Source organism: Phaseolus vulgaris, chromosome 11, assembly GCF_051622355.1.
Source record: "Phaseolus vulgaris cultivar YP4 chromosome 11, ASM5162235v1, whole genome shotgun sequence".
NCBI lineage: Eukaryota > Viridiplantae > Streptophyta > Magnoliopsida > Fabales > Fabaceae > Phaseolus > Phaseolus vulgaris.
In genome coordinates, this window is record NC_143508.1 from 11,103,381 (window position 1) to 11,126,221 (window position 22,841).

General features: G+C 34.5%; 1 pseudogene; it reads right to left on the bottom strand.

Moving 5' to 3' along the window:
* Positions 1 to 10,575: 10,575 nt before the first annotated feature.
* Positions 10,576 to 21,330, bottom strand: LOC137830505 (uncharacterized; annotated as a pseudogene).
* Between the last annotated feature and the right edge of the window lie 1,511 nt (positions 21,331 to 22,841).

Consider the following 22,841-nt stretch of genomic DNA (forward strand, 5'->3'; position numbering starts at 1 on the left):
ATTGGTGTTCATTTATGGCATTAAAAAATTGAAACATTGTTCAAATCGATGCAACTCTATGTAAGGAATTATACTTCTACATTTTTAATGCTCTTGGGACCCTTACTAGGTCTTTTAATACTTACTTTATACAACATTTACAAAAATTCATTCAACAAATGCATACACATTTCATTACAAACTACATGTAACAAATTGTTCATATTCTCTAAGACATCTAACAAATAAGTAGACAATTGCACGACATCAAACTTCAAATGCACCAGACTCTGAACCAACATTATTCTGAACTACCACGAAAATTGAATTCTATCATCACAATTTCTCGTTCTGCATTATGTGCATCTAGCACCTAATTGCAAACCATTTCCTGACGGAATTCTTGAAGTTCATCCTGAAAAAATTATGAAAATCAATTTTTAGTTAACAATAAAAGAACTTTTAGTAACACGAACACTCACTTCCCATTTACAGAAAAAGTTTCCCTAGGTTTGTGCATGAAGTGTAATGTGGGTCACCACATATTCCTACTAGGGTCACAACATACTGCCCCTCTATAAGTTGAGTGAATTTTGTGGTTAGTTCACACTGGCATACTATCATGGTCTCTAAAGCCCTCATTTAACCCACTTTCTCCCCACCTCATGCCCTCCATAACCAACACGAACACTCACTTGACATTTCCAGAAAAAAGTTTCACCCGGTTTGTGCAGGAAGTGTAATGTGGGTCACCACATATTCGTACTAGGGTCACCACATATTCGTACTAGGGTCACCACATACTGTCACTCTCTAAGTTCAGTGAATTTTTGTACTCACTTGATATTGCTCTACACTCACGGCCTCTAAAGACCTAATTCAAACTACTTTCTCCCCATCTCATGCCCACCCAACCAACACAAACACTCACTTCACATTTTCAGAAAAAGTTTTATGGGTCTGTGCAAGAAGTGTAATGTGGGTCATCACATATTTGTACTAGGGTCACCACATACTGTCACTCTCTAAGTTGAGTGAATTTTGTGCTTACTTGACAATGCCTTAAACTCATGGCCTCTAAAATCCTAATTTAAATCATTTTCTCCCCACATCATGCTCATCCCAACCAACACGAACACTCACTTCAGATTTCCAAAAAAAGTTTCACTCGGTATCTGCATGAAGTCTAATGTGGGTCACCACATATTCCTACTAGGGTCACCACATACTGTCACCCTCTAAGTTCAGTCAATTTTGTGCTTCCTTGACATTGCCCTACACTCTTGGCCTCTAAAAACCTGATTTACCTCACTTTGTCCCTACATCATGCCCTACCCCAACCAGAAAATGTCTTTTTTGGAGAAAAAAAAATACTAAAAAAGCATACATAGTTACACAAACTAAGTAACACATGGCAAATAACAAAGATCACCCAACACAAATCACACAACATGAATGTTTCACTTAATAAAGAAATGAATACAAAATGTATTACCTTTGGTCACCAATCCCTAAACCCACCACCGTGAAAAGAGTTGCAAAAGTGACGAACGGTGGAAGAGAAGGTGGAGGAGAAAGCTTGAGAAGAAGGTGGGAGGGGATGCACACCCACTAAAGAATGAAAGAGGACAGAAAGGCAACGTATGAAGATGAAAGAAAAGAATAGCACGAAAGAGGAAGAAAGTGAAGAACAGAGTTAAATGTGAAAGAGGAACGATCCCCCAATTTGTTATGCCCTAATTTCATATACGGTTGTATGGTGGGGCAACTTCATTGCCAGTTGTTCAACCATCATTTTTCATTAGCTAAATGATTTCTCATGCCACGTGTCTTGCGAGCCAAAGACAATGATAATAATAAGAAATGTTCAAGAATGAAGATGTATCACGTGAAATGAAATGTGATTGCAGTTACTAGTAACTGTAAAACGTAAGGATTATGAGAGAGGTATGTGTAAGACCGTGTGTGCACAAATGGGCAGGTTTCGTTCCCTTTTCACATTTTGGTTTTGGAAATTTTTTTCGTAAAAAAAACAACAGTTTCTAAAACGAATCGTCATATATGGACAAATCTATAATAATAATATTCATAACAGTAACTATACTAATATTAATAATAATAATAATAATTTTAATTTTAATTTTAATATTAATACTAATTTTAATAATAATAATAATAATGTTAAGATTAATAATATTAATGATAATTACAATAATATTCTTCCAACTTAGTAAGTATTATTTATTTATCTTATATTCTTACAATCTTAATTTAGAGTAGTCAAATATGTTGTTGAATAAAATAAATATATATCGTAAATATACTTTTGAATTGGATTTTCTTGACAGTATTGTTATTATTTTATTCAAAATGTTTTTTTGTATGCTTAAATAGATTGTGATTAGCTTTAGTATGAATGATTTCATTTATTGAAGTATTGGCCAATTAGACTTTAGTATAGTTGAGGTTAATGTGTTGGTGATTCACAAAAATGGTTTAGGATGTCGTGACCCGATGTAAGTTTTTGCATAGTGATCAAGAAGGATGCTGAATAATGTAAACTTAGTTTGTTTATCACTTGTGAAATTTATTTATCACATGAAAAATGAAATCAATTTAAACATTTTGAACAATGTAACAATGATAACATAGACACTCACTAATAAAATTGTCCAACCTAAAACATAAATTATAAATATTGTACACAACTACAGGTTCGACTGGTCCACTGTGATATTAGAGAAATTCACCTTGGTGTCACTTCACACAGACCTCATACACCACCCCACCAAACAACAATGGTAAGCTCAAAATATTGGGAATTTGTTTAGTGTGCAGAAAGTTGATAGCAAGTTACCACTTATTCCTACGCAAGTCACCACTTATTCCTACACAAGTTATCACTTATTGTGACTAACTACATTGATACTGAGATTAGAGAACTTTTCCTCGATGTCCTCCATTGAGGTCATTTTACACACACCTCAAGCACCACCCCACCAAAAACAACACAAAGCTCAAAATTTCTAAAATTATTTTACTGTGCAGGAACTTGGTAGCTAGTCACCATTTATTCCTACATAAGTCACCACTTAGTGTATCTGTCCCTAACTACATTGACACTAAGATTAAAAAACTTGACCTTAGTGTCTTGTACTGAGGTCACTTTACAAACACTTCATAAAACACCCCACCCAAAAACAACAATAAGCTCAGATTTTCAAAATTTTGATCAGTGTGCAGAAAATTGGTAGCAGGTCACCACTTATTCTTACACAGATCTCCACTTACTATGACTAATTACATTCACATCGAGATTAGAGAACTTGATCTTGGTGTCCTCCACTAAGGTCACTTTACACACACCTCATGCACCACCCCACCCAAGAACAAAACAAAGTTTAAAATATCCAAAATTACATCACTGTGCAGAAAAATGGTAGCAGTCACCATTTATTGTTACACGGGTCATCACTTATATTGACTAACTACATTGAAATTGAGATTAAGGAACTTGACATTCGTGTCCTCCACTGAGGTAACTTTACACACATGTTATGTATTGCCCATGAACAAAACAAAGTTTAAAATTTCTAAAATTATTTAACTGTACAAAAACTTAGTAGTAGGTTAACACTTATGCCTACACAGGTCACCACTTAATGTGATTGTGACTAACTACATTAACAATGCATTAGAGAACTTGACCATCATGTCCTCCACTGGGGTGACTTTACACACATCTCATGCATTACATTGTCCCACAAAAAAACAAAACAAAGCTCAAACTTTCTAAAATTACTTTGTTGTGCAAAAAGTTGGTAATTGTTCACCACTTATTCATACATAGGTCACCCCTTACTTTGAATAATTAACACTGGATTAGATAATTGTACCTTGGTGTCTTCCATTGAGGTCACTTTAAACACACCTCAAAAGGCATAGGTTTAAAATTGACGCCTAAAGAGTATTCACATGGCAAAACATGACTAGGTGTGCTTCATGTGTCTAATGACCGACCTAGGTTAAATTAAGGGTCTTAATGAAACCTTAATTTAATCTAAGTTGTTTTTTAGGTGCCTAATTCAACCCTAATTACAATTAAAAAAATTACAACTATTTTTCCTACTCTACTTTTTGCAAGAAAAATAAATTCTACTCTAGAAAACTACACTAGGTTATGGCATTTTTTAACATGTATAGAAGGGTGTCTTTGTCATCAGGAGCAGAATCTCAGTCTTCTTGTATCTTCCTTGCCATTGACCTAGTGGTTATCCTGAGCTTGGTCTTCTTCCATCACCTCATGCACCACCTCACACAAGAACAACACAAAGCTTAAAATTTTAAAATTACTTAACTGTGTAGAAACTTGGTAGTAGGTCACCAATTATTCCTACACATGTCACCACTTATTCTTACACATGTGATACAAACCAAGACAACAAGAAGATGACCAAGGATGTACACTATGAAAGGTCGTCTCAACATTCAAGTGAAAACCTCACCAGAGGAGAAATGGACAAAGACCAGACAATCTCAAGTTCTTCCTCCTGGTCTTCTTAAGAATAAAACAAGTTGTAAATAATTTGGGCTCACTTTGGAGGTCCAAATAGCAAATATAGGCTAGAATAAGGTGCCTTTAGCATAATAGGGGTGTAGTTATCATTTTAGCTTGTTCCTAGCCCTTTTGGAAGGCATTTTGACCTAGTTTCTAGAAGGACAAGTCTAGGATGCAGTTTTGACTTAGTCAAACCCTAAGTCTGCCCTTTTTTTTCCCTTTTCTCATCCTACCCCTTTAGTTTGTTCTCAAAGGCTCCTTCACCTATAAATAGGAGGCCTTCATGTTGAAATTTTTAGAAGAAGAGAAACTCTGCATATTTTGTGTGAGATTTGTGAGCTTGTTAGCTTAGGTCTTATCTTGTGAGAGTGTGAGTTCTTCAAGTGGCGGCCAACTTTCACTTATCTTGTAGGACCTCCATACTCCAAGTGGCATGTTTCTTCCATTGCCATCTCCATAAGTTTCCTCTCCTTCATCTTGTTTCCAATTCCATCTATGTTTTCCTTTCCTAGAGTTTATGTAATTGTTATTCTCTTGTATTCCATCCGGTTATATGCTCTTTAATTTGTTTCCTTTCAAGTTATTCCATTTTCGCGTCATCATCATGCTCACCATATCATGTGTTTTCCTTTTGCCTTTGTGAAGTGAACATTCACACTTACTTAACCACTTGGTTAAGTTCGTATCCAATGGGAATCTTCCTTAGGTTTCACCATTAAAAGTGCTAAAATCTCAATCTAAGTAAAGTGTCACCTCTTAAAATGAACAATCCTAAAATCAACACACATCAACATGTCACCATTTAATATGACTTTCTCTAACTACATTAATACTCATATTAGAGAACTTGACATTTTTGTCCTTCACTAGGGTTACTTTACACATACCTCATGCACTGCACCACCCTACACAAGAACAACACAAATCTCAAAATTTTTAAAATTAATTAACTGTGCAAAAAGTTGGTGGTAGGGGTCACCACTTATTCCGACACAAGTCACCACTTACTCTGATTAACTATTAACATTGAGATTAGATAATTGTACCTTGGTCTCCTCCATTGAGGTCACGTTACACACACCTCATGCACCACTCTGCCTAAGAACAACACAAAGCTCACATGTTAACATAAGTGGTAGCCTTTGTATAGGGTTTTACCTTCTTGATAAAACCGTTGAAACAAGAAACACTCATATATGGTTGGTTAAATTTGCTTGGAGTAATTGACTATATATCACTTATATTTAGCTAAGAGATGTTTGTGGTGGTGCTGAAAATGACAATCGTGTAAAAGGGTTGTTAAATACAAATGAATGCACTCAAACCCTTTTGAATAAATGATTTTAAAATTTGTAATCCATATCATCATTTTGTTCTTTTTTTAATACTTATTTTATTTTTGTAAATTTTGTGATTCTTTTGATGATAGTATTTTGTTATATTACATGTACTCAATGTATATTATTATGAGTATGTACTTTATTAATTAGGTTACGAGGTCAAACTTTGTAAATTTCTTGTAATTATTTAAGAAAAACTTCTAAAGAATGCTATTAACATTCTAACAAGAAAGAAATAAGGATGTAAACAATAAAAAATACAATTAAGTTTTACGATATTAATAATATATAACTATTTCACAAGTTTATACCTATACGAATTTTTTTATGTTTAAAAATTATGAATCTCATAAATTATAAATAAATAAATAAATAAATTTTTTTATATTGATAATAACATATGACTTTTATTATTCAAATTTTATTTTATTTTGAGAAAAAATAGATTTTCATATCTTTATATAAATATTTTTTTTTGGAATCATAATAAATTTATTTGAAATCGTTAGTTTATAGAAATCTTACACAAATATGAGATTTTTTTGAGTTTGAATTTTTTTTATCAAACATTTGTCTTGTTTAAATTGAATATGATTTTAATATTTTAAAAAATTAATTACTTAACAATTAATAATATCAAAATTTTAATTATATTTTTTATTTTTAAATTTAAATATGATATATTTTATTATATTGTTATATTATTAAAAGTAATTATTGAAATGATATTTTTAAAATGTGAAAGAAAAAGTTTTAACTTCACATTTATATCTTTGATCACATTAATGTTTTGTTTCACCACGGTTTTCAATTTTATCTGCATTCATCACTTGATAAAACTGTCATGCCATTAACTATCTCTCTCCTAGTCATTGATTGTAATCTTGTAATCTAGGGCAAGAGTAATTTTTTTATTCTAAAAATTAACTTTTCATTACACACAGTTACTTCTCCGTCCAAAATCTAAATAAACCACAAAATGGAAATAGTTCAAGCTATTTTAAAATCCAAACTGTTCCAATTTTAACAAAATGATAATGTCGATGGAGGAATTTAGTGATTCTCTGTTTTCGATTAAACAGTTTTTTCTCCTGAGACTACAATAAATATGTGAAAACGTGTTTATCTTTTCAATATCAAATCATGATTTTGGTCCAAGCCTATAATAATGCAATTTCGGTCATTGTGTTTATAATATGATCCATCAAATAAGTTTTTTTTTTCCAATTTAAAAAAACTAAACAGTTTCTAAAATGAGGAATCAATGCACCTAAAAACCAATAAATATTATTATGATTTAAAGTTTATTAAGTAATAAAAATGATGTCATCTTCTCTAGAATCGGATTTCAAAACGAACACACTCTCATATCATATCAACTGACTACACCCGAATATTGTCCAAATACTTCTTAAGAGTCTCTGACTGTTTTTTAATAGCTTCCGCGTACATTTTAAGAACCTCTAGTTCAGTTTTAAAAGTCTTAATCTCATTTATTTTTATGTTACGTTCAGATTTCAATTTTTTTATTTTGGAGTTCAATGTCCCAATTTCTTCGGTCTGTTTAATATCTTCCACGATCTTCTTTAGCGAAGGGAGTTCTGTTATGTAATGGTGCAATCTATCAATCGTCACATAAAGGAACAGTAAAATTCCTGCACATTTTATATGCGAAATCATGAATACAAATTCTAAATATACCAAGTACTTACATATACCAAACAATAACATAGGAGAAAATCTAAATATGATGAATCTCCAAGATTTGAAGCAATTAGAGTGGTGCACACAAGGCAATTAACATATAAGATCTAATAAATTGAACATTGAACCTGTTGAGGTGTAGTTGAATAAAATTAAACAATATACTATTAAAATTTAATAGTTTTAAATTACATAATATTATTCTTTCTCACTATTCAAAAGAATTTTGTCCATCAGTTAATAAGTACTTATTACACGGTTGTGTTAACTGTGTTAGGAAGAGGCTCTTGTTGATGTTTGAAACACCTAAGAAAAGGAAACAAAACAATGTCAATCAAGCTAGTGATTAACATAATCAAATATCAAATAACATTGAATAATCAATATATAAACGTAAATCTATATTATACGTATGGACAAAGTTGAATACTTTTTAAATATAAAAAAAACTAAAAAATAGAGATGGTTTAGATACAAAGATGTAGAAGCCAAATGAGTAAGTAATTAAACCATCACAATCGAATTTCCTAAAAAACCGCATATATGGATAATAGCACAGAAAATCCACTATCGATTCATAAATCAATATAAATAATTAGTCCTTCACCGTAGGTTTTTTTTCACCATCAACGAAAATAAATAAATAACTCAAACAAATTAACCTAATATTGACCTTTGAGTTTTGAAAAATACCCATGAGAGAAGCTTTCAGCATGTGATTGGACATAAGAACTTGGTGAGTTGCTGCATCTTGACCGTGTTGTAGAGGTGGAAGAGAAAACCCCTACGGTGTGACGCGAAGTGTCTTGAAATCAAAGGTGAAAATCCGAAGCATTTTGCTGAAAATAGCAGTATAGTAACTGCAACATTTTTTTAAATTCACTGACAGAAAATACTAGAATTAGGAAGAGAATAAAATAGAAGAAAGGATAAATAGAGAAAAATAAGAAATGTGTGGGTTCAGTGAGGGTCTGAATTCAGCCCCTGCATGTGTTTAGAATTTTCAATATTCAAAACTTCATTTCAATCTCTAAACAAGTCAAGAAATACGTGTTAAGTCATGCGTCATGCATGCGAGAGTAGTTATAACTTTCTATAAATAATGTGTTAACTCATGCGTCATGCATGCGAGAGTAGTTATAACTTTCTATATAAGTAAAATATTACCGACAAAAACAATTATAGAAAATTTTATATAACTATTTTTGGTTTCAAATATTTATACTTATTATTTAAAAATTTCGGTATTCATTCTTGGATATTTTTGTTTCTTTTATTTCTCATTTAAATTAATATAGGATTTCTTTAGACTAATTTCTACATCAGAATATTAAGCAATATATAAACAAAATATAAAATTATTTTTAATTAATTGAAATTAACTTAGGTATAAGTTGATTTAAAATTTTTTTCTCATAAACTGAAATATTTAGCGAAACCAGGTAAAAGCTATCAAATAAGCATAACTAATTATTAAATCACATCTTAAAGGTTGAGTAATTATATATTTTAATAACTAAAACTTTATATTTTAATTTATTTAAAATTTTTATAATCTCAAAATTTATATAAATTAAATTTCAGGTCAAATTTGTCTAAAAATTTATTCTTCATTATAATTTAAAATAGTTATTTTTTTCTCAATAAAAATAAATACTTTATTACAAAAGGAATAATCAAATTAATAATAAATAAATATAACATTAAATCAATAATTCAAAAGAGTGTAGCAATTAAATAATAAATTAAAAATTATAGTCATAAACATGATTTAAACATTAAGATTTTTTAATATTATTAAAAAATAAAATTGGTAAATAAAACTTACATATTAACCGCGGTTATTTTATAAAATTAATATAAATAACTTATTAAAATAAAATTATTAAAAAGCTATCTTCCCCCACTCCAAAAAAAAATTTATAGAATTTTATTTATCGATCTTATTTACCATTGTAGAAAAGTTAATTTTTAATTTTTTAAAACTTTTCTAAAAATTCTTATAAAATGTTAGTGTATACCCTTGATAAATAATAGTATAATCATAATATAAGAGGCATTGGTCATGGGGTGAGGTATTATAATGGAGGTTACTGATCAATTATGTATAATTAATTATATACCTAAATAGTTGTCTAAATAAGACAAGGACAATGACAGTGGAATAAAATTTTCATATATTAAAATAGAAAATTATATTTTTATATGTTGATACAGTGAATTGTCAAATATTATTTCTTTATCTTGAAGTTATACATAAATGCTCTTCTACTATAAAAGTGATTTCCTTTTTTTTTTATCAATATACGATTTATCCATATAAGAAAAAAAAAATAAAAACATGTTTAGAAATGCGAATTTAAAATAAAGTTATAAAAAAAATTAAAATTGTATTTAAAAATAGTGATTATTAAAAAAAAAATTAAAACATCCTCTTAAGCAAGCATACGAGGCTCAGACACTCCTCTTAAATGTGGCGTATCCATATCAGATACACATATCGGACACTAACACTCATACAACACGTATCAGTTAAGGAGAAATACAATAATTTTTTAAAAATTCAAACTTATTGTATAAATTTTTAGTATGATTATAAAAATAAGGAACAAATCCTTTTGAATCACCATGAAAAACATATTTATGCTAAAAAAAACTAAAACATACTTGTATACATAAATCTTTATATCAATTTATATAATTATATAATTTATAATTATATAATATATAAATATATGTCATACATTTTAGATATTATACGTATCTTTGTGTCCATGTTTGTACCTTATATTAAATTGTGCTTAGTATAATTTTTCTATTTTAAAATTTTGCTTTTAAAAAATATAATTTATTTTAATAAAATCACAAAGAAATTATAAACTTTTTTAGTAAAATAAACTCTATAATGTCATCATTTTTACTAATTCTAACTAAAAATAATTTCTAAAACCTATTATTTTCTTTATGACACCCTCTCATTTGTTACTGACTCTTTCAATTCCGATTGACTTTGAAGATGCGATCATATTCCTTAAGGAAATCTTTCAACTGCTTTTTAAGAGTCTCTGACTGCTTTTTAAGAGTCTCTGACTGCCTTTTAAGAGCATCTACTTCTGTTTCTAAATTTTTAGCCTCATTTCTTTTTTGCCTCACATTCAGATTCTAGTTTCTCAATTTTGGACTTCGATGTGACAGTCTGTACCTCTGTATTGTCACTTTTGTCATCTTCAAAACTTCGGTTTTGTTTCTTAATAACTTCCATAGTTTTCCTTAGTAAAGATAACTCTCTTATGCAATGGTGCAATCTATCAATCATCATAGAGGAACAGCAAAAATCCTGCACATTTTATATACGACACTCTTAACCCACCGAAAGCACTTTTGACATATAAAATCTAATAAATTGAAGTTACTTGAGGTGTAATTGAATACAATATTAAAATTTAATAGTTTTAAAAAAAATAAATATCAATTAACAATTTATACCTTTTATTCCTAGTGAGTTAAATTTTATATTATATTAAAAGAATAAAAGGTAGTTTTTATTAAAAAGGAAAGGTAAGTTTCAAGATTTGTACTACTTTAAATCATTTAAATTTATTGGAGCCTCTAATTCCTTCTCCCAGTAAATTGGAAACATCAGAAGAAATGTAAGGTTTTACACTTTATTTATTTTACTATTCCTTCCCCTTATCCCTTCCATCTCCCTTTACCTTTGTAACTCCCAATCACACCCAAAAAAGCTAGATCTTAATGCCTTTATAGATTTTGACAAAACACAATGAATACTTTAGTTGTCTTACCAAGTGGAACAGGCTTTTCTTGATGTTTGAAACACTTATTAAAAGGAAACAAAACAATGCAAATCAAGCTAGTAATTGACACAATCAAATAATATTATATTACGTCTTCCACAAAGTAGAAAAGGACCGTCACTCTTATGATCTTAGCATAACATTATATAGTAAACAAATACGCTGATATCATATTTATCACAAAGCTACAGATTACAACGGTCACCATACCATCACTTCATTCTTCAGATATCTAGTTTGAAAGCGTTATCATAAAACAAATAAATAACCCAGGGTAACTAAACCACATCACTTGCATGTTGCTTTTTTTTTTTATCAGCAAAGAATTAAGTTAAATTAAGGGGATACAAAAGGGGTATCCCAACCCTTTACATAACCCAAACCCTGTTTTTTAGGACCTCTAAGAGGCATCCCAAAACAGGAGGGAAAAAAGATATATCATAAAAACAGCCCCAAACTACTACTATTGTAATGCTGGACTGCTTCAAAACACTAAACAGCAATTTCACACCACCATAACACCATTAGGTCCTCCCACCAGTTTGACTACTACTTGAAGAGTGACTTTCCGCAACCTCCACACCCAATGGCTAGTGCTGCCTCTCTCAACCTACTATAACAGCGAACATAAATTACCCCCTGCCAAGTTCTTCAGTTTTATACGTAAACCTCCAACAGCTTCAATTAGGCTTTCTGGAAAACCCAGCGATGTGCCTACCACGGCGATTTCCGGTTATCTGATCTTCAGTTCTTCAAGTACAGCGATGATACATACCTACGGCGACCACCGACTACGCACTCACGGAGATCGCCGCTTCATCGACCGACGATCATGTTGGCCTTCTCAACTGCGCTCCTTTCTCTTAACCATACACCTGCAACTCAGCCCGTAACTCATCAACATCGCCCCTCACTTCCAATTATCTGATCTTCTGTTCTTCAACTATTATAAGTGTTTACCATGGTGGTAACAATCCGAACCACCAAAACAGAACCAGACATATACTTTTGACCTCCAACACGAACCAGATTTAGGCACCTACATGTTCGGATCAAACTTGGTACCCAAAACCTCCTGATCACATCACCCTGAAACCATCTCCTCTCCTTTTAGAAGCTCCCACACCGACCTCAGTCTATATAGTGGTGCCCTTCTATTTTATACTTTTAATACAAACAAACGGGTTAAGTAACCAATCCTCAAACGAATATGAATGGAAAGCAGCTTTATGCTTCATCCACAACCAAGACTTGAGTTGTGCCATCTGTAGAATCTCTTCAGCATCAACAACTTGTTGTTTAAACAAAATTGAGTTTCTCTGATCCCAAATACACCTCACGATAGCGGCCCAAATTCCTTTGAGGACCAAATTTTGCTTACTACTGCTTTGGGCTACGTGGAAACTCACAAAGTGGTCCTTAAGGTCGTTGTGTTGGACTAACGTGATACCTAACCATTTGAGGCATAGAGACCACACCTGTTGTGCATACACACATTCTAAGAACAAGTGCTTGCAAGATTCCTCATTATCTTCACATAGCACACAAACTACAAAACTCATCTGAACGCCTCTTCTACTCAGCGCCTCCCTAGTTGGGATCCTATTTACAAGCACCCTCCAAGTTGTTGACAAAACAGTGGGAAACGCTTTTGCTCTCCATAAAGACTCGAAAGCTGCATGATACGTGCCTCCGTTTCCATTAGACAAGGTATTGTAAGCTGCATTGACTGAGTATGTCTCCAGATCCTCTGTCCCCCATACTCGGATATCATTCTTGGCTTGCTTTACATCAGCCCTTGCAAGATATTCGACAAAGTTTACTTCCAGCTCCGATTCCCATTCGAATCTATCTCGTCTCCATTCTAGCCTCCATTTCCATTCCGAACCTTCCCACACCCCTACATCTTCCACTTTGTACTCCTGATTAACCGACAAAGAATATAGTCTCTGGAACAAGAAATTGAGGCTTGTGTCACCAACCCACACATCCTCCCAGAACCTGACCTTATCCCCCCTACCTAATTTCCAGTGTATCTCCTTTTGGAACCATCCTTCACCACCTCCCTCCCTACACACCTTTACTAGATCTCTCCACCACCATGATTGGTATTTTACTGGTAGATGGGGACTTACTAGTTCCACCCCATACTTTGACTCTAACACCTCCTTCCACTTCCCTTTTTCTTGAGACATAAACCTCCATCTCCACTTTCCTAAGAGAGCAAAGTTGAACTTTCTAATGTCTTTTAACCCCAACCCTCCCTCCTCTTTCGTTTTACAAAGATCTTCCCAACTTACCCATGCAATAGGCCTATTTTCCTTGCCCCATCCCCACAGAAACTGCCTTTGAATACTTATAATGCTTTTGTAGATTGACTCTGGCGCTTTGAAAACTGAAAGATAGAAAAGGGGGATTGCATTGAGAACAGACTTTATAACACACGTCCTTCCTGCCATTGATAAGAACCGCCCCTTCCACACACTTAGCCTTGCTTTGAGTTTGTTGAGAACAGGCTCCCAAAACGCCTTCTTCCTTGGATTCCCTCCCACTTCTAATCCCACTTCAAAAACTTTGAATAGCAAAGGAGATTAATAGACTGCACATTTACACCTGCTAGGCTTGATTTGTGGAAGTTGATCTTCAACCCTGATGCTACCTCAAAACCCCTTAAGATAGACTTCATTACAACCACATTGCTCCATGAGTCCTCACAAAAGAAGAGAGTGTCATCTGCAAACTGGATTAAAGACACCTCTACCTCCTTGTTTCCCACCTTAACTCCGGATAGAAGATCCGCTTTCATTGCTTGTCGAACAAGTCCAGCTAGGCCTTCCGCCACCACTATAAAGAGAAAAGGTGTTATGGGATCGCCCTTCCTTAACCCTCTAGTGGGTTTAAACTCCTCTGTGGGACTTCCGTTGACAAGTACTGATACTGTAGCTGATTCTATGCATCCTCTAATCCAATTTATCCAAACATTATGGAAACCCAACCTTCGAAGCACATCGTACAGGAATTCCCATCTGATAGAATCATATGCTTTTTCAAAATCTACCTTGAAGCACAGACCCCTCTTCCCTCTCCTTCTAATATCTTCGATCACCTCATTTGCCAAAAGCACACTGTCTACCAGACCTCTTCCTTCAATGAAAGTCGATTGACTACCATCTAGAAGAGCAGGTAGAACTTTCTTTATTCGCCCTGCTAAAACTTTTGAGATGACTTTGTAGATGGCACCCACTAGGGATATGGGTCTAAACTGATGAAGGTTACACGGGTCCCGTACTTTAGGTACTAATGCTATGAATGAAGCATTGCACCCCTTCGGGATCACACCTGTTTCATGAAAGCACTTCAACGTTGCCACAAAATCAGATTTTAGAAAATTCCAACTCTTCTTGATGAAATTGAAATTGAAGCCGTCTGGGCCAGGACTCTTCATACCCTCACATTGCCATACAGCTGCCTTGATTTCTTCCTCACTAAAGGCCTCAATCATACTCAGGCTTACTTCTGGCAATAAAGAATTAAACTCAACCCCATCCAGTCTCACCCCAAGGTCCTTCGTTGCTTTAAATCTGGATTCAAACAGATTCTTTGCTTCATGCCGAATAGTGCATGGTTCCTCACACCATACACCCCCTATATCAACACCCTTCACTTCATTCCTAAGCCTTCTCCATCTTAAAGACGAGTGAAAGAACCTTGTGCAGGAGTCACCATATTTGAGCCAATTAGTTCTAGCCTTTTGACGTAGAAGGGATTCAATCTTTGCTTCATTCTCCCAAAACCTCCTTACCAAATCTGATCTAAGCTTCTTCTGACTCTCATCCAAACAGCCTCGGCTATCCTGGCAATCCAGGTTTTCAATGTCCAGCAATAAGGACTGCTTTGTAGAATTCAAGTTCCCAAAAACGTCCTTATTCCATACTTTTAGATCCAGTTTAAGGAGTTTAAACTTCTCCTTAAGCACCTTTATGACATTTCCTTGGCCCTCATAGGACCTCCACTTACCCTCCACCATCCCCAAAAAACCTCTCTTTAAGAACCAAGCATCAATAGTTCTAAAAGGTTTGGGACCCCAATCCTTGTCTATGCACTTAATCATCAAAGCGCAATGATCTGAGACTTCCCTCCGTTGGACATATTGCTTGCACATCGGCCATCTCTGCAACCATTCCTCGGAAACTAAGACTCTATCAATCCTACTCTTCGCCGTCCCATTTGCTTTAAACCATGTGTATTTCTTCCCCACAATAGGCACCTCCAATAACAAGTTTGACTCTATAAAGTCATTAAAACCATTTATCTCACTGGAGAAATCCCCCCTATCCACCCCTTTCCTTTCATTCCTGCTTCTAATTGCATTAAAATCTCCACAAAAGCACCACACTTCGACCTGGGAGGCCAATTTGAAACTAGAGAGTTCCTCCCAAAGAAGTTTCTTTTCTCTCAGATTGCAAGCGGCATAAACATTTACCACACAACACCTTTGGGCCGATTTCACATGACTACCCACTGTAGCTATGTAGCCCTTACCCAAGGAATGACTCTCATAGACGAAAGCCTCTTTATGCCACATTGAGAGAAGACTTCCACTGTAATTTACCCCTTCATTATGAATCCACCCAATTTTGTTGTCCCCCCACAGCGAGAAACACCTAGCATCCGTGACTTCCACTGTTTTTGTTTCCTGAAGGCACACAAACTCTGCCTCCTCTGAAGATATACACTGCCTCAGATATCTGACTTTTATTCCTCCCCCCAGTCCTCTAATATTCATATTAAAAATCAACATAAAAAACCATTCAGATTACCCCCTGTTATGCTCTTCATAAACTGCAAATCTCTGTCCTCCATACATTGGTATTCTTGGATCACCTCCTCTTCTTCCCTACGGCAGACTAACCCCATCTGTTTTCCTTGATCCCATAACATAGTTGGTTCCTCTCTAGATTCATAATTTCGAAGGCGAGAATTGCAATTACCAATATCCCCATCCGATAAAGGCTTAGATAACGAACCTTCTCTGGTGAACAAATCCTTCCTAGCTTGAGATGACTTCTCCCTCAATCTTACGGACCTCCTTGGATGGGTGCTTGGCTCCACCAGGTCGCGAAGCCCCTTCATTTTCCTCAGGCGAAGAGGAGTTTCACATTTGCTTACCAAATTTGTATCCTCCGCACCCAGCACACAAGGCAAATCAGAGTCATTTTCATCCTTATTTCCTCAGAGGACTCACTTACTTGCTCTGCTAGCGGTTGGGTTCTAGGGACGTTTCCTTCTAACAGAGATTGCGACTTGTCCTCTTTCTGTTGCAAATCAGCCATACCAAAAGCATCCTCTATTCCTTGTCGTTCTGCCTCTTCCCCACCCCGAGCGAAAGCTTCTTTATTCTCTTTTTGTCCTACCTTACAAACGCCTTCCACCATATCAAAGTTATTATTTACTGTGTTGCATACAATCGCAGAGAACGCGAACTCCTTGTTTTCACACGCCGCTGGTTGATTCCCACTAACTTCCATATTCTGGACACGTCCCGCGGCTACTCCTTCCCCTGCTCCACAATCACCGTTGTTTACCCCATGGGCTTGTTGGCAACTTTCCCTGAAATGGGCCTCTATAGGTTTGGGCCTGGAGTTCAAAAAACTTGATATCCCCACCTCCTCTACTAACTTAGCCACAGAATTTTGAATAAGGGCACATGCGTAAGATATTTTTTGATTTGCAGACAGAGCTGACCCGTCCTCAGATAAACCTTGCTTACACAATTCCTTTCTTGTGAAAGGTAAAGACCTCTTTTTCTGACAAACCTCCAACCAGTCTACACATTCCTTTTCCTGTGCTTTCTTTGTCCCTGTCGTTGACCCACCACTTCCTTCTCCGTCGGTCTTCTTCGGCCGCCAACGGTTCACCTCCTCATCCCCTCCTTCTAGGTTGCCTGAATCACCTGAAAAGATTTTGTTTTCAACAAAGGTTTCTGTTGACGAAACACTATCCGACGAGCTATAATGGTTAAGGGCACACTTGCATACAAATTCAGCACCACCATGGGGCTCCACCTCCTCCACAATATTAATATTATACACCACTTCATTAATCCTAAACCCCTTAGACATCTCTGCCTTTGTTGACTGAAGCACACGCACCCGAATCCGAGCATACTCTAAACACTCCCATTTCAGCGTGGCTTCATCAACCTCCACCAGAGTTGCGACTTCCCCTACAACTTTCGATAAACACTCCTTGCTCCACAGCGAAAGAGGCAACCCATAACACCTAACCCACACTACTTTGTAATCTGCTACACATGAAGTTGTCCACGGTTTAATATCTTCAAACAAGCCTTCAAACCATTCCTTATTAAGCTTGACAAAGTTTGCCTTACGTTCTTCTGCTTTAGGTGTCATTAGGACAAGATTATCCCCCAGATATCTTACCATAAACATGTTCATTCCTCCCTTAAAGTACTCTTCCTGTAGGAGCTCAAAGTTAAGCTCGGCTGTCATACGACCAACCAAGCTATTAGTCATCCATGGCAGAGTTACCATTTTAGTCGTTAGGCTCGGGCCCCTCCACTGGTCTTGTGTTCTCTTTCTAACTACATCTGCATATGACTGGGTGACAATACCATTCTTGTGACCTTCCTTCCCACTTTTTTCCCTCCACACCTCCTTTCCTTTCCTCTGCCCAAAAGGATGGACATCTCCACCACTTCTTAATCCTTTAGGATCTTTATGCTCAACACGTTTACGTTCAAACTCATCTCTCTGGTATCTTGGTAGGTTAACATACAGTTTCCTATTTCCAATATAACACTGGTCTAGATCCCTCTCCAGGCTCGCTGCATTGTTGACGTTGAAGAATCTAACGAAATCGAACCTTCTACCCCACCGATTCAGACGCCTGGATATGAACACTTCTTTGACCCTTGCCCATCTCTGGAACAACTTGAACATATCATATTCTCCATGACTATCCGGAAAATTTGAGAAAAAGAACGTAGTAGATGAGCTTGATGAAGGGTACTGTTTACGTTCCACCGTCCCCCTCCAGTATTTCTCCCCCATAACCGATTACCTTGAGTGATAACTGAACAAACTATTAGTTCGTAGCAATAACACTTAATGCAAGATCACTTACTGGGCAGTAGGCTTGGGTCAATCTTAATATCTGAAATATCGTTCGCCTGAACTGCTAAGTGTCATGCACATTTCTATGTCATCGCCTAAAACTCTGCTAACTTAGTTCTCGCCGTGTACTTCTTCTTTCGAGCTTCAACCACAAAGCCATAGGCTTCCAAGGATGCTATTTTCCTCTTAACTGCCAAGGCGTCCTCTGCGGAGCTGCCTCATACCTTGAGCTATCAACTTTTACTTGCATGTTGCTTCTTCCCTCTTTTTGTTCTAATTTTCTTAAAAGAGTAATTTTCCATTTTTTTTCTTATGATTATCCATGTCAAGTTTTTACTTAACATCTCACAATTCAAATTCAAATAGACAATTTTCCTAAAATTTCAAGCAATCATTATATAAGGGAAGCTGATGGCCATTTCAGTAATTCCATATCCCTTTCCTAAGACACCCTTAATCACCTCCATCCAAAATAAAAACCCATTCACACGAGAAAGTTAGAAACAACCTACCTAATACTGAATAATTCTACACCAATTACTACATAAGATAAGAAATAAGTGAAATCCATGAGCACCATTTCTAAAACATTAAATAGTACTGAAGAACCAATATATAAATAGAAATCCATATTATACAAAGTCGATTACTTTTTAAATACAAGAACTAAAACGTAAAGATTGTTTAGATATAAAAAGATATGGAGGCAAAATGAGTAAGTAATTAAACCCTAAAAACAACACAATGAAATCTTCTATAAAAATCATCACAATCGACAAAAGTAAATAAATAACTCAAACAAACAAAATAAAGGTTATTTTGAGATACCTATAAGAGAAACTTCCAGCATGGACTTGAACATAAAAACTTGATTGGTGGGGTTAAGTACAGCGGCCACAAGGGTGTGTTGCTAAAACTTGACCATGTTGTAAAGGCTGAAAGAGAGAATCACCATCAATGTGGCGCCGAAAGTGTACACCACCATGGGGCCATGACCGCGTTTGAACCGATCGAGAAAAATGATGACAAATTTTCTGAGAGGTCTTGAAAATGAGGGTGAGAATCATAAACATTTCAACATCTTGTTGGAATCACCTTGGATAACTGAAACAAAATATAGAATTATTTTTAATTAATTGAAATTAACTTATGTATAAGTTGATTTACAAACAATTCTCTCATACAAATATTTAGCAAAATCAGTTCAAAGCTATCAAATAAGCATAACTAATTATTAAATCACACCTTAAATGTTGAGTAATTATATATTTTAATAACTAAAACTTTATTTTTTAATTTATTTTAAATTGTTATAATCTAAAAATTTATATAAATTAAATTTCAGGTCAAATTTGTGTAAAAAATTATTCTTCATTATCATTTAAAATAGTTATTTTTTCTCAATAAAAGTAAATACTTTATTAAACAAAGAATAATCAAATTAATAATAAATAAATATAACATTAAATAAATAATTCAAAAAGAGTGTAGCAATTAAATAATAATCTAAAAATTATAGTCATAAACATGATTTAAACATTAAGATTTTTTAATATTATTAAAAAATAAAATTGGTAAATAGAACTTACATATTAACGAGTTATTTTATAAAGTTAATATAAATAACTTGTTGAAATAAAATTGTTAAAAAACTATCTTCCCCCGCTAAAAAAAAATATAGAATTTTGTAGGGATATCGTGTGCGGAAGCGTGATAATTTCAACAAAAGATTATGAGAAATTAAAGTAACAAGTAAAGTGAGAATGATACCAGAATTTTTAGGTGGAAAACCCCTTTAAATAGAGGTAAAAACCACCGGCAAGAGAGTATGGAAAAGAGAGATGAAGCAAGTGTGTGTTGCTGTTTGTTGTGTGTTACATTGCTTGAAGGAAGCCACTATATATAGTGGTTATAGGAGACAACAATAATAATAAATACAATTAATGGTAATTAACCTCCCATTGATTGCAATTGATTGTGGCAATTAACCTCCCATTGATTGCAATTGATTGTGACAATTAACCTCCCATTGATTGCAATTGATTATGGCAAGTAACCTCCCACTTATGACAAGAAAACGGAAAGGTGAGTCATAACCCACAAATCTCCACCTTGACTTGCCTTTGACTGGAACACTCTCTCGCCATGAAGTCTTGATTGAGTATGGATAATACCAGCTAAGTTCAGGCAATGATCAAACATAGCCGATGGAAGTGGCTTGGTTAACATGTCTGTAGAATTTTCAGCCGTATGAATTTTTTCAACAATTATATCTCCTGTATCAACAATGTCTCGGATAAAATGGTGTTTAATTGCTTGGTCCTTGAGTGATACTTATTGTTCCTGGTTAAGTGGACAACACTCTGACTATCACAAAATATAACAAGAACATCTTGTTGAAGACCAAGTTCACTTACCAAGCCTCGAAGCCATATAACCTCTTTCATACCTTCTGTAGTAGCAATATATTCTGCTTCAGTGGTGGACAAAACCGCAATGGCTTGAAGTGAAGAATATCAGCTGATAGCAGACCCACATAGGATAAAAATGTAGGTTGAAAGTGATCTTCTTCGATCTAAATCACCACCATAGTCAGCATCAACATAGCCAACTGCTCCTCCGGGATCGGCTCTATGTTGATCAAATACCAAACCAAGATTTGGAGACCCTTTCAGATAACAAAGTATCCATTTAACGGCTTCCCAGTGTGCCTTGCCTGGATTATGCATGAACCTGCTAACAATGCTAACAGCATAAGCTAAATCAGGTCTAGTACATACCATAGCATACATGAGACTTCCAATTGCATTTGAATACGGGACATGTGACATGCGTCTTTTGTCCTAGTCTGATTCTGGACACTGATCTAATGACAACTTGAAGTGGGCGCAATTAGAGTATTAACAGCTTTGCAATCTCGCATTCCAAATTTGTCAAGCATCTTAAGAACATACTTCTTTTGTGATAGAAAAAGATTTCCAGCTTGACGATCTCTGTTGATCTCCATTCCCAATATTTTCTTGGCAGGACCTAAGTCCTTCATATCAAATTCACTGCTAAGCTGAGCCTTTAACTTGTTAACTAAAAATTTATCTCTTGCAACAATCAACATGTCATCAACATATAGCAACAAGTATACAAAAGACCCATCAGATGTCTTTTGAAAATAAACACAGTTATCATAGTTGCTTCTGGAGTATCCATGTCCAACCATGAAAGAATCAAACCTCTTATACCATTGTCTTGGTGATTGCTTCAAGCCGTAAAGAGATTTTTTCAAACGACATACATGGTCCTCCTTTCCAGGTACAACGAAGCCCTCAGGCTGCTGGATGTAAATCTCTTCCTCAAGATTACCATGAAGAAAAGCAGTTTTCACATCTAACTGTTCCAGCTCCAAATCATACAAGACAACTAAAGCAAGTAATATACGTATTGAAGTATGACGAACAACAGGAAAAAATACTTCATTAAAGTCAATACCTTTCTCTTGGTCAAAACCTCTTACAACAAATCTTCCTTGTACTAAGCAAGTGTGTGTTGTTTGTTTGTTGTGTGTTACATTGCTTGAAGGAAGCCACTATATATAGTGGTTCTAAGAGACAACAATAATAAATACAATTAATGGTAATTAACCTCCTATTGATTGCAATTGATTGTGGCAATTAACCTCTCATTGATTGCAATTGATTGTGACAATTAACCTCCCATTGATTGCAATTGATTGTGGCAAGTAACCTCCCAATTATGAAAAAAAAAACGGAAAGGTGAGTCATAACCCACAAATTTCATCTATCAAATTTACCATACATTCACTACAAAAATTTATAATTTTAGTAAAAGGATTATTAATAGAGCTATTATAACTTTCAGTAAGACATACATTGCATTTATAAATAACAATAACAAAATAAATATTCATTTACTTTAGTTGTCTAATTTCACCTCTCGATCTAAATATTCTAGTATTATTATTATTATTATCAATTACTTATCTATAAAATTATATACAAATCATCTCTATTTTTGGATCACTTCATCTTAAAAGTTATATTTATTGTGATAAACAATAACTCCTTGTAGATTCAACAACCCTTAATTATAATACAATTGTCTCGATCCACTTCCCAAATAAAAGAAGTGGGACTTAACAATTCCGCCATCAATTATACATTACCTTTTGTTCTAATAAACAACACAATATAATATAAGTACTTAGAGGTCTTACACACATTACTATACCGATTGAAAACATTTTTTTAATTATATTTTCAATAATCAAATATCGAATGGAAAAGGTTGAAATTAT